The 18,462-nt window shown below is 44.4% G+C and overlaps 1 long non-coding RNA gene across 2 annotated transcripts in view; it reads left to right on the forward strand.

Moving 5' to 3' along the window:
• The first annotated feature begins 11,187 nt into the window (after positions 1 to 11,187).
• Positions 11,188 to 18,462, forward strand: part of LOC143267817 (uncharacterized) — a 28,834-nt gene continuing 21,559 nt past the window's right edge. Inside the window, exons 1-3 of one of the 2 annotated variants that reach the window (XR_013043363.1) lie at positions 11,188 to 11,560; positions 12,244 to 12,387; positions 17,927 to 18,034. This is a non-coding gene — a long non-coding RNA (uncharacterized LOC143267817). The remainder of the gene's footprint in view (positions 11,561 to 12,243; positions 12,388 to 17,926; positions 18,035 to 18,462) is intronic. The other variant, XR_013043364.1, reaches the window with a different exon arrangement.

Raw genomic sequence — 18,462 nt, forward strand, 5'->3', positions numbered from 1 at the left:
CTTTCTGAGCCTATGGCCGGGGTGGGGGATGGGTAAATAACTTCTCCTAGCCTTATCTTTGCCATCAAAAGCAGCTTGTTCTTTCCTCCTACCTCAGCAGAGAAGCTGTTTCCAGCTTGTCCTGAGTCCAGACCTGCTTTCTAAGCAATCCCTGCTTGGCAAGGAAGTTTAGCTCATGCTAGAATCATTTGTTTACTTTGTAAACTGGTCAACCTATTTGTCTAAACAGACATCAGTGGACTATTAACTTCTGTTAAGACCTTAGTGGGAGTTCCTGGGAGTAAAAACAATTTGTCTAAGTCTATTTTTTCCAGTGGATGCTTGACCTGCTTTTGAACAGCTGTCTTTTGAACAGTGCAGTAATTTCGCCCAATCTAATCATGCTTGCTATAGTCACAGTCAAGTTACAGAATATTCTCTTATAGGCAGCTTTGAATTATCTTCCCTTTTCAGGCTCAATCAACCCCCCCAAACAGACATCAGAGCCAACAAATATGCATTGAAATTGGTAATGCATTCTCATTACCATGTGCGGCAATTCATTACCATCACCTCAAAAATAATTTCAGTATTTTTAGATGTATTTATTTTGAGTGTTTTGCTTGCATGTATGTATGTGACCATATTTGTGCCTGATGCCTCATGGAGGAGGTCAGAAGAGGACGTCAGATCCTCTGGAACTGGCATTATACATGGTTATGGGATACCATGTGGGTGCTAGAAATCCATTTTAATATTTAGGTATCATTTGGTTCTGTCTTAGTTTTTTACTTAGTTTTTAATTTTTATGTGCATTGGTGTTTCACCTGCATGTCTGTGTGTGAGAGTCAGATCCCCTGGAACTGGAGTTACAGACAGGTGTGAGCTGCCATGTGGGTGTTGGGAATTGAACCCAGGTCATCTGGAAGAGCAGCCAATGCTCTTAACTGCTGAGCCATCTCTCTAGCCCTTGTCTTAGTTCCTAAACACTATGATTTAATTTTAGGCATCATGAGAAACACTTGTGACACTGAAAGAGAACATATAATAAGTCCATTTTCCCAAGGGATGAGGAAATGACATGACTTTGAATCCATCACAATCAATTCTGTGTAAGAGATAACTATTTAGAGTTTAACAAGATGGCTTTATGTGTTCAGGCATTTGCCACTCAACCTTGGTGACATGAAAGCAGTCTCCAGCACCCCACATGTTGGAAGAAGAGAAGTGACTTCCACATGTTGTCTTCTGACTGCCACACAGGAACAGTGGCACCTGAGCCACTCCCACATAGAATATTTAAATAAATAAAATATAATTTTAAAGTTTTTAAAAAGAGATACACACCTACAGTTATACGGAATAAGAATTGAGACCCTCTGTACACATAATGGCCTTGAGAAGAGGAAGCCTAGAGAGTAAGCACATTTCAGACTAAGTGCCCACCTTGGCTCACTTCAGGGGTGAAGAATTAAGAAACTTCGCTGCTTTCTATTGGGTGAAGATACTGCTGCCTCTCTGTTCCTGCTTCCCAGAATGTCTGAAATGTAACTTGTAACAAAATTATGAATTGAGGGCCAAGAGAGATGGCTCAGCAGTTAAGAGAACTTTTTGCTCTTGTAGAAGACCCAGGTTCAGGTCCCAGAACCCACATGGAGGTTCACAACACTCCATAACTCCAGTTCAAAGAGGATCCAACATCCTATTCTGAGTTCCAAAGGCACTGCATGCATATGGTGCACTTACATACATGAAGGCAAAATACTCATTCACATAAAAGTAAAAATGTTCAATATCTTAAACAATAAATATGGGTTGAGATCGTTAAATGAAACAACCCCACACACACACTCTGCAAGTATTTGATTTTGACATTATTACTTGATCACTTCATCACAGAAAAATTATGCTTGGAGAAGCTTGTTGGTCATTTTGACATTAATTTCCAGCCAACATCTCCTTCCTTAATTCCTCTCTGTACTAATAGATTAATCTAGAAATCCACTGACTCCATGGAACCTCCAGTTCATTAAAGTCTTGAGTATCCCAACCTGAATCTATGAATCCCTCTGAATCTGTGATTATGTCATAGCCGTGGCATGGTCTTCCTCTTTCTCTTGCTCTATTTTTCTAAATGGAGTGTTTTTTTTTTTGTTTTTTGTTTTTTGTTTTTTGTTTTTTTTAAAGACATTTCTCTCTGTAGCTTTGTGCCTTTCCTGGCTCTCGCTCTGTAGACCAGGCTGGCCTCGAACTCACAGAGATCCACCTGCCTTTGCCTACCAAGTGCTGGGATCAAAGGCGTGCACCACCACCACCACCACCACCACCACCACCACCACCACCACCACCACCACCTGGCTAGAGCCCTGTTCTTAAAGAGAAAGATTACTTTCTCTTCCCTTATTCAGCAAACATCATCAACAAATAACTGTTGAGAGCCTCCATCTACTCAGACTCTGCTGGGACACAGCCCTAGATCACTGCCCCTGCTTTTAAGAAGCACGTGGACTAGCTAATTCTTAAATTCAATTCCTAACTGACATAACAAGCACATTTCACAATGTAATCCATTGTCCGCATATATTTGTGTGAGTATTTTAAAATGTGCACAAATAAAAGTTTCATACTGTAATATTACATACAGTACGTGCTGTCTTCTAGTATCTTCTCTTTCATTTTGAATGGTGCGTCCTGTGACTCTACTATCATTTCACATCAGATAATGTCTCTTACAGTTTGAAAAAAAATCAGCCTTGCTGAGATACAGGCAGTTGTGTAAATAAGTAATTACACAACACTATTAGAAGCATGCCCTGTACTTTCTACTGCTCATCACTGTATCTATGGGACTCATGTTACGTAGTCAGTGAATGCCTTTCTGGTGGTGGACACCCTGATCTGTATCTCTTAATATTCTTTCTCTACTCCTCATCCCTGGTGTAGTATCTTGTATAGAAAAATATAATTAACAGATTGTTGTCGATGATAAGCAGACACGGGTGTCACTGGATATGTTAATTAAGGTCTTGGCAAAGTTGATCTCAGTTGATCTCTTAGTATATAAGAAGTTTATCGCTGGGCAGTGGTGGCACACACCTTTAATCCCAGCACTTGGGAGGCAGAGGGAGGTGGATCTCTGTGAGTTCAAGGCCAGCCTGGGCTACAGAGTGAGTTCCAGAAAAGGCACAAAGCTACACAGAGAAACCCTGTCTCGAAAAACCAGAAAAAAAAAAGAAAGAAAGAAAGAAAACAGAAATTTATTTGAGTCAATGCCAGTGAGAGAAAAAGAGGGATGGAACACAGGAGAAGGTAGAGACAGCATGTAGGGCTATGATCTCAGGCTAAACAAACCAGAAGGGGCAGAGGAGGAGAAAGAGAAGTTAGAAAGATCTCTGAACTGGAACCCAGTTCTAGTAAAACCTCGGTCTAATTGATAGGCTGCTCTCAAGCCAAACTTGCCTATGGGGAGAGTCCTTCATCTTACACGGAATGAATGAGTCTGCCTTAATAGTGCCTGCATGGTTCATCAGTGCCTGGGGGCTGCCTCCTGGAAGCATGGCCTCCACATGCGTGTGCTAGGGGATCTAAGAACAGCATCTGAGTTTATATCTCTGCAGAGGTCTAAGTGGTACATGCTCAAGGCCACAACATCATAATAGTGCTGTTCTCACAGGCTGGGTTTTCTTTTAAAGCTATACAAATGTTTGTTTGTTTTAAAAAAGGACATGTACAGGCCATGTTCCTTCTTTATCTTGTTCTGGGTTTCCCCCTGATAACCTTCTCAGGCTGTAGGGACCAGGTCCTCTCTGGCTGCCATTCTTCAGCCTCTAACTGTCCTACCCCATGAAAAGCTTTAGATCCTGTTATTCCAGTTACGTCCCTTAGGGTGAGTGTTCTGAAATCATGTGAAGAGCAGCCCATGAGAAAAGCTGCTGACACCAGGGAGTCTCTGTGGAAAGTGCTGTCGTTTGAATCTTGAACTCCCCTCAAAGGCCTGTGTGTTCAAGATCTGGTCTCCAGAGTGGTAGCCGTTGTGAGCTGCTGGAAGGCGGGGCCTAAGGAGAGGCCTTTGGGTCACTGATGTGCCTGGGACAGGCTAGAGAACCGCCCCCTCCACTCTCAGTTTTTCTTCCTGACAGTGAGCTGAGTAGTTTTGCTCTGGTGTGTGCTCTAGCCCAGGCCATGCCGCTTCACCAGAGGCCCAAGAGCAACAGGGGCCAGGCAACTACAGAAGCACCAAGGTAACTTTACACATTGATTATTTCAGGCATCTGCTACAGTAAGGAAAAGTTGATTAATACAAGAGTTCAAATCTTGTCAGTTCCACACCCAGAGACAGAATAAGTCATTCCCTGTTAGTGACTCGGTTCTTTCCTCCCCTCCCCAACTTTGAAAGTCACTGAAACACACAAGGTAAATTTTTGCACTTAGAAGAAGCCTCAACTAATTTTTTTTTTCAAGGCAGAGAGAGTTTCTCTGTGTAGTCCTGGCAATCCCAGAACCAGCTCTGTAGAACAGGCTGGCCTTGAACTCAGAGACTCAGAGACCCGCCTATCTCTGCCACCACCTGGCTACCTCAACTAATTCTTGATAATCAATGAAACAAAAACTTCCTTATTTTAACAGACTGTGGAGTTAGTGAGAGAGACTGGGATCAAATTTATTCCTTGTGTTCTTTCTGTCTAATGTCTAAAGATAGAACTGCCCTTTGGGTCATTATTGGAACATTCTGTGATGGTCATTCAGGTAGAGAAGGGAGCATCCCAACCTACCAGTAACAAGATCTCTTAATGAGATCACCTTAAGTGTGCCTAGCTAGCCATAATTGGAGAGAGTTGTGTCTGAGGCTGCATTTTAGCTAGAGGAGCCTTTTTGCCTTTTTTGGCTGGATAGTTCACAGCCCTGTCTGTTCCAAGCCTCGTTCTCTTTGCTGTCCACAAGGAACTGTTAGGCCTGCAGGTTGGTGACTACAAAATTCTGTTTGTTCAACCTTTCGCTTAGCAGGAACACAAAGCCCTACTCAAGTGCACTATCAGGAACTCTCACAGCGGCCATGTGAAAGAGTTGCCAAATGCATCTATTTTGCTAGTGTGGAGGAAAATGTCTGTGTCTGCCAATTTTCTGTTGCTATGACAAAACACCTGAGAAACACCTACTTTAATACAGGGATTCTTATTTTGGCTCATGATTTTGGGGTTTTCAGCATATGATTATTTGGCCCAGAAGCTCTGGGCCTAAAGTGAGGTGGCTCACCATGGCAGAAGTATGTAACAGTGGAAATTTCTCCTCTCCACTGGCCAGGAAGTAAAGACTTAGAGGAAGGAGCCAGGGATAAAATGCACCCTTCAGGTTCATACCTTCAATGGCCTATTTCTTCTCTCTTCCCACAATCCCTTGGGTTTCTACCACCTCTTAATTTTCCATTAAGAATCCATAAATGGGGCAGCGGTGGTACATGCCTTTAATCCCAGCACTCTGGAGGCAGAGTCAGGTGGATCTCTGTGAGTTTGAGGCCATCCTGGTCTGCAGAGCGAGATCCAGGACAGGCACCAAAACTACAGAGAGAAACCCTGTCTCAAAAAAAAATCCATAAATGAATCAAACCATTAATGAAGTCAGAAATTTCATGATCCAGTCACCTCCCAAAGGCTGCACCTCTGAACACTGCTGTGTTGGGGACCAAACCTTCAATACATGAACTATAGGAGTCACTTAGGGTCTTAACTACAACAGTCATACAAATAAAGAACATCTCAATCATTCAGACAATGTTCTTCAGCTTGAAGAGAGTGTTCCTACCTCTCCAGGTCCCTAAATGCAGTAGTCTCTGGTTACATTGCATTCTGCCTCAGTAAGGTTGGCAACGGCTAGGTTTTGCCTCAGGTCATTTTGAAGCTCATCAACCTGAAAGAGAGCCCATACTTCCAGTTGATTTTGATAGAGAATGACTTACACTCTCTGGTTACTTCTGTTCGAGAGTCAGACTTGAAAGGATGCACACTACATGCATAGCTGCTCTTGTAATGGGGTGGCTTTGTGGACATTCAACTTCAGAAGGGTAGCTGATCTTTGGGATGGAGGTACAGCTTGCAGAGTGGAAAGATGATCTAAAATACCTTTTTACTCCCTTGAAGTTAGACAAGACCCTGTTTCACAGTAACTCAGGAGATCTATAAGGATCTGTTTTAGTCCAATCCAACTAAATCTCACCTAAGGTTTATAGAAAATAAAATGACTTAACTATTAGTATGTTAAAGGACTCTCTCTATTCTATGTGTTCTCTCTCCCAAAGTTAATTTTCCAGTTAGGAGCCATTAACTAAATGTCCCCAGATTTCCATGAGACCCTTTCTATGCTACACAGATGGATTCTCCAACAGTTTGCTCCAAAGACTTGACTTGTGCTCTTTGTCATCACACCATTTTGTGGAGAATTTGTCCTTGGTCTGATTTCATGATTTAGGGACACTCCCTGACACTTCTCTGGCCTCCCCTCCTACCTGCTTGCTCATTCTCTAGCCTTCACTATCCATGTGGCAGGTAGTATAATTTGAGTTTTACTAGCCAGGGTATATGTTTTCCTTATTGTTCAGTAAGAAGGGATAGTTTCCTTAGTGGTCAGGGTCTGGGCTGAGTGTTTCTAGATTCTTGGCATCTTATTTAAGAATTAAATAAAGACACTCGTGGATTGCAAAGTAGCAGGGAAACTTTATTCAGAGTGAAGTAATATTACAGGTTAGATAGATTGACAGAAAGCCACATGAGTGAAGGTACTATGATTGTAGTTAGGGTTTCCTTTTATGGGGTTCAAGAGACAGAGGAATTTGGTTGCAAGAGCTGAGGCAAAAATGTGGGCAACTCACTAACTTGATTGGCAAATTGTTATATAATCTTTTTTCCTGTGCATGTCCTTTTCCATAATGCATCTAATTTTAATCATATGAATGCCCAATTATGCATAGGCATGATAAGGTAAATGGGGATTTCCTCTAAAAGTTTACTATGAAGACATAGTTTGCCTTGTGCATAATTTCAAAAGCAGTTCATGGGGTGGAGAGATGGCTCAATGGTTAAGAGCACTAACTGCTCTTCCAGAAAACCTGAGTTTGATTCCAACACCCACACGGTAGCTCACAACCATCTGTAACTAGAGACCCAATGTCCTCTTCTGGTCTCTGTAGACACTGTACCCATGTGGCACACAGACATACTTGCAGGCAAAACACCCATATACATAAAGTAAAAATAAATAAATCTCAAAAAACTAACTAACCAACCAACCAATGAAACAAACAAAAACCACAGTTCAGGTGGATTGGCCTTCCTACTCCCGTACCTTGAGATAAACACAGTATGACTGAGTAGAATCTAAGTTTGTTGGTCATTAAGAGGAAGAGAAACTTTTCCCATTGTTTAGAGTAAGATGTGCATGCCTGCTGATATAAGTGGGGGTTCTAAGGTGCTAACAGGTAACTAGACACATTGTTTGGAGTGAGGTGTATACCCATAATTCATGGAGATAAGGGCCTCAGGCTGCTAAGTGCATTAAAAGAAGAGGGATGCATTGCATACTCCAAACCAAGTGGGGCCCTAGGTTTCTAACCTCTTCCCTATGCTTGTGTCCCTCATATCGAAGCTATATACAAATATTCTTCTAATAAGAGTCTTGTATCTCTCAATCACAATCAGAGGAAACCTCTAGTAATCTCCTGGAAGTGCTAAGAAATGATCTTCTGAGTCTACTTTGTATCAAGGACACACACAAGTGCTCCTGTACCACTGAGCATTGAGATGTTGGTAGGGCCTTTGGGGGTCTTAGCTTCATTGGTATTTCTTCCAGCAATTATAAAATTTCCTTAGAACAAAACCTAGATACCTGGAAAGGTGGATTAAGTTTTGACCTTATGGGCACATCATACAGAAGCCTTGCTTCTCTGAAACACTAAGTCACAGATGGAGAACAGATTTGGCAATGAGGCTTTGTGTGTGTGTGTGTGTGTGTGTGTGTGTGTGTGTGTGTGTGTGTGTGTGTGTCTGTGCGCGTGCAGTTACAGAAGTGTCACTAGCTCTTTAAGATGAGAGAAGGGGAGAGATGAGCCATGGATGGGAGTGGGAACCAGCTAAATAGCTTCCTTCGGCACCTTACCATTCCACGGTGTTTCTTCCTCATTCAGCCTGCAACTTCAACATTCCAGGGGACTAGGAGAAGCATTGCTGTCATTAATACTGCTGCGTACCTACCACATTCCTCACATGAGGCACTAGACATTTGCTTGTGTTAACTGGTTAATGCCCACAGATTGTTTGCATCCCATTAAAGATGGATTTAAGGAAATCGAGGCACTGAGAAATTAAGAGGCTAAGTTTTCCCAAAGGATAAAATTCCCTCAAGTGTTCGGGCTGGTTGACATCCAGATGTGTCCAGGGAAAAGAGAGAGTGCCTGGAAGAAACTGACCAGCAGCACAAGGTGATTGTTCCTTCTATGACCGGATGCTCTTGCCACTGACTCAGCTAAACACTGCCACATCAGTCTTCTGGGTGGAATTTGGCACCTACTGCTTTCCCATCCATCAGGTGACAGTGACACATGCAGTCCTTTGCAAGGGAGCATCCAGAGGCAGGTGGCAAAGTCCAGTCTCCCAGAACTGTGACGTCAACCCCGACAGAGGTCTAAATAAGAGTGCTCAGGACAGCACTAATAATCCCAGTTATTAATAACAAAAAAGAAAGGAAGGAAGCATGAATCTGGGAGGGAGATGGGGTAGGGGCACTATAAGGAGTTGGTGGTAGTAGATAGATTTGGTCAACATGCATTGTATAATGTATACATTTTCAAGGAAGAAAATGCTATTTTAAAAAATGGTGGCATCCAGTCACTGCAGAGCCTCAATGGTCCTGGGAGTTGAGTCCGGCTCTGGCTGCCTTCCTTCTCAAGAGGGAATGAGCACCAAACATGACATTGTGGCTTCGGGGAGGGATATTTCATGTTCTGGCTGACATTTCATCGGTGGAGGCTGGGTAGGCAGGTCTAACCTGCTCCACCCTTTCCTGGCACGCAATCAGAGGCTACCCACCAAGTCTTTCCTTCTGGGCATCTTACAAAGGGAGGGAGGCTTCTGGTTTTTCCTGGGAGAAGGTGTATCGGAGCCATTATGTTTCTCCCTGGGAGACTTGAAGGCAAATGTCAAAGTTTCCAGAAAGCTGCCAGCTCCCCTCCCCTGACAAATGCGAGTACTACTGACTAAAGGCAAATTGCCTAAGAGCAAATTGTTCTTAGGTGACATCAGGTCTCCTTGCTTCGGGAGGTGTGTGTCTATGGAAAGCAAGCAATGACTCTTGTGCCCATTTTACAGAAGAGGAACATTGCATCAGCCCTTCCCAGAGGGGCTGACTATTCATGGGGCCCTGATCTCAGGGTAGCTCGTGGTGCACAAAGGATCCATGACCAATGATCACTCTGGTTGCTTTCTGAACAGTGGAAATACCAACCATAGATCACTCTTACCACTGGACAATGCAACTCCTCGTCTCTCAGCACTAAGCCACTTCTAAAACTAAATATGTGAAGGGAAAAACAAATCATATTTTCTCATTTGGTAGTCTAATAAAACTGGTAAGCATATAGAGGGCTCTTGTAACCTGGACCAAGGTCTGAGGAAAAGCTTCTCACTCAGGAGAGGATTCAAATAAATGGCTCCTTTTTACCAGGTCACACACAGCCCTAGTGAAGTCTCCCGGAAAAGGCTAATAAAAACTAAGGGCTCCTTAAGAGCCAGTGGCCAGTGGGGCTTCCCAAAGCAAGACTCGGGGCTGTAGAAGTCACCCCTGTATTCAGCTCCTTTTGATACCTTTACCAAAGCAAAGGGAAGACAGGTTGAAGCCAGTTATAAAGCAGTGGGAAAAAAACCAGAGAGCCACATTCACCGTGGAGCCTTGTGTGTAGTAGGCGTGAGGGAACAGAGCTGAAAGCCTGGACCAGGACTTCTGGCAATTAGTGTTCCTCAGACTCCCCTGGTGACTTGTGAATCCATGGTAGACTTAAACATGGTAGAGCCTGTGTTCCATGTCTTGTAGCTCTGTGTGGGGTCTAGGCACAAACATGTCTAGCCAGCTCCTGGGATGTTACTAGAGGACACATTTAGAGAACCAGGGGTTACGCGAGCCAGAGGGATTCCCTGGCATCCGTGTAGCAACCAAAACCCATTGGTTCCTCTTCAGTTTCTCTGTAGAGCAGTGCAGGCATGCCGGGGAAAGCTGCTATTAAGAAATCCGACTCTGGCCGGGCGGTGGTGGTGGTGGTGGCGGCGGCGGCGGCGGCGGCGGCGGCGGCGGCGGCGGCGGCGGCGGCGGCACACACCTTTAATCCCAACCCTCGGGAGGCAGAGGCAGGCGGATCTCGGTGAGTTTGAGGCCCATCTGGGCTACAGAGTGAGTTCCAGGAAAGGCACAAAGCTACACAGAGAAACCCTGTCTCGAAGGGAAAAAAAAAAAAAACAAAAAAAAAAAAAACCGGGCTGGAGAGATGGCTCAGTGATTGACAGCAGTGACTGCTCTTCCAGATGACCTGGGTTCAATTCCCAGCACCCACATGGCAGCTCACAACTGTCTATAACTACAGTTCCAGGCCTACTGACACCCTGCACAGACGTGCATGCAGGTGAAACACCAATGAACATAAAATAAAAATAAATTAAAAAAAAAAAAAGAAAAGAAATCTGACTCTGAGACCCAGATACCTAAGTTCAATCTCGGCCTCGTTTTAGTTGCTGTGCGATCCTAATTTCTTAACCTTTGTGTGGCCCATAGTTTTGGGTAAAAATTGTAACCTTTTCTCAGAGCTTGATACGGGCGAGTCACAGTATATATTACTCGTTGATGCCTACATGACTGTTAGGAGCTACGATCCCCAATTTATAGTGAGGGAATTCAGGGAGAGGGGGACAATAATAACAAGCACTATAAGATTACTGTGTGGGTTAGAGGATATCATCCATGCTAAACATTAACCTGAACACCTAAGAATGCCATTTACTTTCTATGTGAACAAGGATCTGAAAGTTTGCTCTCTTACACCGAAATGTCCAAGGAGTTGTCTGAAATGATGACCTTATCTTTTTCCTCCTAAAGCCTACAGGAGAAAGCGATCTACTAGCCACACCCTTTTGCCCCTGCCCCCCAGATGGGCTCCCTTCTTGCAGACTTTCTGTCTCCACAGAGCTGTGCGCGGTTCGGTTTGAAGGGCCCCAGGGCATCGTGGGTGGGGCAGAGAGAATGTACTGTGGAGAGAGCGCCTGAAAGCAGGGCTGTGCTTGCGCTTGGTTAAGCTGCGTGTTGGGTATGAGACCTGACATCTCCAGAGAAAGCAAGCCGTTTGCAAATTCACCCGCCCAAAAGAAAAGAGAGCTGGGAGAAGGGCCAGCCTCAGAGCTGCCCCAGCACATTCCTGCGTGACTGACACTTGCTGGTGGCCTTTGTTTGTCCATCAGAGTTGGAAAGCAGCGGGTAGGGACTTGGCCAGTACTTTTTCTGACCTTGGCACTTTTTAAGCTTTCTTTTCATGGATCAGGACAGAGGGCTAACGGTAAGCGTCCCTTAAACTCATTGATATTTAGTCACCACCAGTGAGTTGAGTGACAAGCCGATGAGTCAACCTTTAGACCTTTCTAGTTGAAAGTAAAATATTCTGATAGAGGAATCATTATTCAGTTCCAACCCATCTATTCTCCTCCCGGTCCTTTTATTCTGGCCGCTGAACCTCCTGTTGGTCCCCCACACCGTGCCTTTGCTTTGGCTCAGTGAGCACCTGCCAAGCCCTTGGTCTGTTAGAGCTCCAAGACCCTAATTTCCCTCACCCAACCCCGTCCCCCAGACAGATGGATTAGGTGTCCTGACATTGGTCTCACAGCCCCTGCTTTCTCCCATCATTTCCTGGTGGTTTGTTTAACTGTTTTGCTTCTTCCCTTCAGTAAGAAGCTTCCAGTTCTTCTCTGATTTCCCAGTGTCCGGCATGGTGCCTTGCTGACAAGCCATCACTAAATCTGACTGGTTTTTCTGCATGTCCAGCCTGCCTGGGCTATTCTGTTGATCAATGGTGGGACTGTGCATAGGGAAGAATTGATTCCTGTGCTGACAGAGAGCAAGGGAAAAGACAGGAAACACGGGGCCAGTTGGCTTAGTTATGGTAAACACTGGAGTGAGAACATGTTTTGCCACACTCCAGCTTAAACTAGGTCTGTATTTCTGGCTGTGTCTTGCCTTCTCCAGATTGCTTGAATGCTTCTGAAATCTGTGTTCAGAGAGTCCAAAGCGTGACTTTGTTCTCTGATGTGCAGGGCAACACATGCCAGCCTGAGCAGGACATTATTTCCTGTTTCTTGAAGAATTCAAAGTCATCTTTTGACCTTGAAGGTAAGCTTAAACCTTTGATCTTGACAAATGAGTGTGGATGCATCCTCAAAGGACATTTAGATGTGAAAAATATGGGTGGCACCTACCCTATTTTAGGAGTTTGGCTCTTTCCCGAGCATACATGGAGGAAAATGAGAAATGGAGGGTTTTCAAGGATTCCAGGCATCTGATCTTCAATTGGAGGAGGTGCAAGAGGCCATCTTGTCAATCTCTGGCTTAGCTCCTCAGAGGAAAAATAAACTATAAAGTGATTCTATTAACACCATAATCTCTATGGCCATTATTCATTTTCAAAGGCCAAGTCTTTAATTGATTTTTTAAATTTAAAAATTTTTTTAATTTAATTTTTAGAATTTAATTTAAATTTAAAATTAAAAATCTTAATAAATTCATTGATAATTTAAAGGTAATTATCAATTGTTATCATCAATATCAATCGATAATTACTAAATATAAATAGAAAAGATGCATATTTTCTACACAAAAAATGTCAGCAATAATAACAAAACATATAGGAAGCAGAATTAAAAATTCATTAGTGCCAGACAATAGTTATACATGCCTGAGACACCAGCACTGAGGAGTCAGAGGCAGGAGGATCATGGATTCCAGGCGAGCTGACACTACATAGAAATACCCTGTCATTAAGGATTTTCTTAAGTAAGGCAAACTTCTAGGCTATCTCAAGGAACAAGTAAAAATTATTACATAGTTTTATTTGCTAGGAGGCAGGTTCGACAACATTGTCTTCAGTATCTTGTTACACATTAAACATTTCTCAGTGCTTTACTAAAGGATCTTGACTGTGGAATCATGGGAGGTACAGATAGGCTGAGGCTAACGTTGTAGGCATCATCCAAGCCCCTCGATATAAGACTGTGCCATGAAAACTCCACTTCTCCTGATACCAGTGATTCCATCAATGTTAAAATAGCACTATAGGAAGCTAATATATTAAGTGCCTATCATTGAGGCACTGGCTAAGAACCTGGCAAATAGGTTGTTCTTTTTAAATACTTGCAGGCTAGGCACTCACAGTGGCTTCATTTTGTAGGTGTAGAAGGTGAGGCTTAGAGAGGTCAAGCCACTTAATGTCATAGAGCCAGCAACAGAAGGAGCCAAGGCACAAAACTAGACCAACCTGATTTATCGTACGCTGCTGTCAGCCTCTACCTTGACTACAAGGAGCCAATCCAAGGCAGGGGGGAAGGCAAACATGGTGGGGGGACTCCAGAGAATGAGTTTAGGGGGGAAACAATGGGGAACCATTAGCAAAGAGGACATGAAGAAAACCAAGTGTATACGTGGAACACTAGGCTGGGACCTGCCTTACATACCATTCCTGTTGGTGTGGTGGAGTGGGTGCTGGCCTGGCTACCATCTCCTCCCCCTTGACTCCTCCCTGGGCAAAGTTCCTACCCTTCAGAGATGGCAGGACCAGAGGGGGAAGGGAGCGCATGTGCTGGAGGGGAAACCTGGGCCCCAGCATAGTTTGCAGCCTGCCCTCCAGGCTGCCGGGCTCTGGCATGTCTAGGATGTATTAGCAAAAAGGAATCACACCAGGCTGAAAGGTGTCTTGCAAGAACACATGCCACAGAACACATCCTTCCTAAGCGTGCCAGAGCAGGAGCCCTATTCATTCTAGCACCATGATGAACGGACAAGTTTTTAGCTTTGTTTTAAACTAATGAATGATCTAAATTGTGGGAGAGTGGAAATAATGATCTACTTACTTTTATGTTTATTGTCCTCCCCCTGCCCCCCCCCTCAAGAAAAAAGGTCTTGGCATGACACAAATAAGTGTTCAGATAGTTAGAAATAATCCTCTTTGTTTTCAAGCATGTATGCACCAGTCTGTGAGTGTACACCTCTCTCTCTCTCTCTCTCTCTCTCTCTCTCTCTCTCTCTCTCTCCCTCTCTTTCTTTCTCCCTCTCTTCCTGTCTCTCTCTCTTTCTGTGTGTATATACCAGGCTTTTCTTTTGGGCCACCAACCAGCTCCCAAATCATGACATAGAGACTTATCATTTATTAGCTTTGAATGCTCGGCCTAGCTTAGGCACATTTCTGGCTAGCTCTTTTTTTTTTTTTTTTTAAGCAGTATATATTTTTATTTTATAATTAATTTAATTTTACATATCAGCCACAGATTCCCCTGTCTTCCCTCCTCCCGTACCCCCTCCCCCAAGTCCACCCCCCATTCCCACCTCCTCCAAGGCAAGGACTCCCCTGGGGATTCAGCTCAGCCTGGTAGATTCAGTTGAGGCAGGTCCAGGCCCCTCCTCCCTTCACCTAGGTTGAGTAAAGTGTCCCAGCATAGGTCCTAGGTTCCAAAAAACCAGCTCATGAACTAAGGACAGGTTCCGATCCTACTGCCTAGGGGCCTCCTAAATAGTTCAAGCTAATCAACTGTCTCACTTATCCAGAGGGCCTGATCCAGTTCCATGGGGGCTCCTCAGCTATTGGTTCATAGTTCATGTGTTTCTACTAGTTTGGCTATTTGTCCCTGTGCTTTTTCCAATCATGGTCTCAATATCTCTTGCTCATACAATCCCTCCTCTCTCTCTTTGATGGACTCCCGGAGCTCTACCTGGGGCCTGGCCATGGATCTCTGCATCCGCTTCCATCAGTCGTTGGATGAGAGTTCTGTCACGACAGTTAGGGTGTTCAGCCATCAGATCACCAGAGTAGGTCAGTTCGGGCTATCTCTCGACCATTGCCAGTAGTCTATTGTGGAGGTATCTTTGTGGATTTCTGGGGACCTCTCTAGCCTGGCTAGCTCTTTTAACTTAACTTAATCTGTTTCTCTTTGCCTACATTTTGCCTCTGGGCTTATTACCGTTCTTACTTCTGTCTCCTCCTATTTATTCTCTCTGCCTGCCAGCCCTGCCTATCCTTTTTCCTGCTTAGCTCTTGCCCACTCAGCTCTTTATTAGACCAATCAGGTGCCTTAGGCAGGCAAGGTGAAACAAATGTAACACATCTATACATAGTTAAACAAACGCAGCATAAACAAAAGTAACACACCTTTACACAGTTAAAGCAACATTCTGCAGCATAAACAAATGTACCACATCTTTACATAGTTAAAATAATATTCTACATGTGTATTTTCATGTGTGTGTAAAGGCCAGAGGCTGACGTCAAAGTATGGTCCTCTATCTTTCTTCACCTTGTTTTTTTGAAGCAGTTTCTAAAAGTCTCTCTACTTGTCTCTACCTCCCCAGCCCGAGAACTGCAGGTATACTCCCCCTGGCTTTTTACGTGGCTACAGGAATCCAAACTCAGGGCCTTGTGCTTGTAGGGCAAGCAGTTTCCCCTTAATACACTCTAGAAGTTTTCTTCCTCTTTTTCTCCTAATATTAATTCTGGATTTTTTTTCTGGGGGAGGCTTTCAAATGCCAAAGAAAGAAAAGGGGATTCCCTTGGGTAACTTGGGGCATCTGTTTGTGCTGTGTTACTGGCAGCTTGCCGGAACAGGTTCATAAAGATTTTATGACGGCCACTCATGACTTGTTCATTGTAAAATCTTATTCAGAGGTGTGATTTTTGTCTTTAGCTGGCCTTTTGATCCACTTTTGATTTCTAGCCTGTGGTCAGAATGGGAAATACCAAAAAACAAAAAAGAAGGAGAAACCGCAGCACCCTGCTGGCTGGAGCTCCTCTTGGATTCCTACTTCTGCCCCGAGGTGTTGCCTGACCTTGAACTATCGTGTTTCTAATCACTGTGTAGCATATTGGTGTTTCCACCCGTGGAGGTACTTAAAGGATTACCTGGGGCCCCATGGGATACTTAGGGATGGGAAAGGCAATGAGTATAGTAACCTTGGGCTGCTAGTCAGACAGACAGGCTCTGCATTGTCTAGATCAGGAAAACCCTGGGATCACTTACCTCCAAGCATCCTAAGCTGCTTAGAAGGGCCTGAAATCTTGACTACCCAGAATTCCCTGTAGAGGATCAGACTCAGCCCTATGGGTGCTCACCGGAAATGCAGCAGGATCAGGTAACAACCTCAAAACATAGGCCACTGAAGAATGTGACTCCTGACATTTTCTTACTCAGTGCAGGAGAACTGGAGAAGCAGAAAGGAAGTGTGAGTCCAGGCCCTCATGCGGGTGGAGGAGGCAGGAGGTGGGGAGGCTCCCAAGAGGGTGGAGATGAGATGGAAGCCCAGATTGCTTTTATTTGGGCCTCAGTTTTTTTACTGTACTGATCCTTATAGGATACTTTATTTTTAAGATCCTTCATTTAAAAATTGCTAAATTTGTGTGGATGCATAAGGTGAGCTTCCATGTGTGTATATGTGTGTGGGTACATGTGTGTATGTCAGAGGGTTTATGCCACATGTGTGCCCATAGATGAGGAGGCCTGAGGTCAACATCCAGTTTCTTTGACAATGGCACTCTATTTATTGAGGCATAGTCTCTCAGTTGAACCCAGAATTAGCCAGTGAGCTAGCCTAGCTGGCCAGCTTGCCTCGGGGAATGCACCTGAATCCTGTCTCCTGAATGTTGGGATTACAGGCAGCTGGCATGTCTGCGCAGCTGTTACGTGGAGATCTGACCGCTGGTCTTTATGCTTTCCAGGCGAGTGTTTTATCCACTAAGTCACCTCTCCAGCCCCTGTCCTCTCTTTCTAAAGCCTCCTCATTTTCTACAACTTTCACATTAAAAGTTTCTAAGAGTCCAAGAATTTGTTTGTTTGCAGCACCTCTCTTGATACTTACTGAAGATGTATTGGAGAAGAAAAAGAGATGCTGTGGGGAAGAAACAGAAGGAAACGTGTTGGCAGAGTTAGATGAGGGACATGGTGCAGAGGGACTTGGCGAGTAAGAGCCTAGGGGAGGGGTCCCTAAGCCGAGCTGATCCTGTGAGGGGAGGGAGACTCTGGGGAGCTGTGATAGCTGAGCTAGTCCATGGACAAGTAGCTATTAGCTAGGTAAGAGGGGAAAGGATATTTCCAGAAGAAGGAAGAGGATGTATATAGTGATGTAAGAGAAGTCACCTCAAGGAGCATTAAGTGAAGCTGGAGTCCTATGGGAGCTTGATCAGAGCGACACGGGTGAGCAGAGGCCAGCCTGGAATCCCCCTGTGGGCTGTGCTTAAGAACCTGAAGTTCTTGGGGGCTAGGTGTAAATTGAGGAGCCACTGAAGTATTTTAAGCAAATATGAGCCTTGTCCGAACTTTGAGAGAACATTTAAAAATAGTAGTAATAGTAACACCAGTTTGGTGTTTATTGAGCGTTTCTTATGTGCCAGGCAATGTTTTAAGCATTTTTCCTAATAGAAGACATGTGGTCTCAGAGAAGCCACATAATAGCACTAAGGGACAGGGTCAGGGTATAAACCCCATCAACTTCCACCACCAACCTTGCTCACAGCCACTGAACTAGAAACATACCCACATATCTGCTTTCTTTCTCAGTAACAGATGCTAATCCCCAGTGCTTACCTCTTCTGTCTTTCAGTTTTAAGCTAGTGTGTTTGGAAGTTTTCGTGCCTAAACTAGAGCTGTGACTTTGGGATCCCCTCCTCCCCCAGGTTTCAAGTCTGTGTCTGGAGGGCATAGAAAATTCCGAATGAGCTGGATTTCTGTTTCTACCTTTCAGTGACAGTTGTGTGCTCCGTCAAGAAGGCCAGCTCTGCAAGGTACTTTCCTTTGTTTCAATGCTGACTGTGTGTGTGTGTGTGTGTGTGTGTGTGTGTGTGTGTGTATGTGTGTGTGTGTGTGGTGGGGGGCAAAACAGCTTGACCACACAGCTGCCATGACAGGCTTACTGGTAGGCAACACCCGGATTCAGGAATAGCCATAAGCTGACACCACCTAGGGATCCACCCAGGGATGGGCCAGGGATGGAGAAGTACCTGACACCCCAAACATTCCAAATGTTAGATAAGGTTAGATAAGATGGCCAGATCCCCTTGAGTCTAGCACACACCTATTTCTCCTTTTTTGCTGATATCTCCAGACAAATGTCAGCCAATCAGGGTCCTGAACCTGGAAATCCCTTCACTGCAGCCTTGTCTATGATAAAAATTTTCCCTGCCTAGGCTCGGGGCTCTCTGCTCTCACGACT

This window comes from Peromyscus maniculatus, chromosome 11, assembly GCF_049852395.1.
Source record: "Peromyscus maniculatus bairdii isolate BWxNUB_F1_BW_parent chromosome 11, HU_Pman_BW_mat_3.1, whole genome shotgun sequence".
In the NCBI taxonomy this organism is placed as follows: Eukaryota; Metazoa; Chordata; class Mammalia; order Rodentia; family Cricetidae; genus Peromyscus; species Peromyscus maniculatus.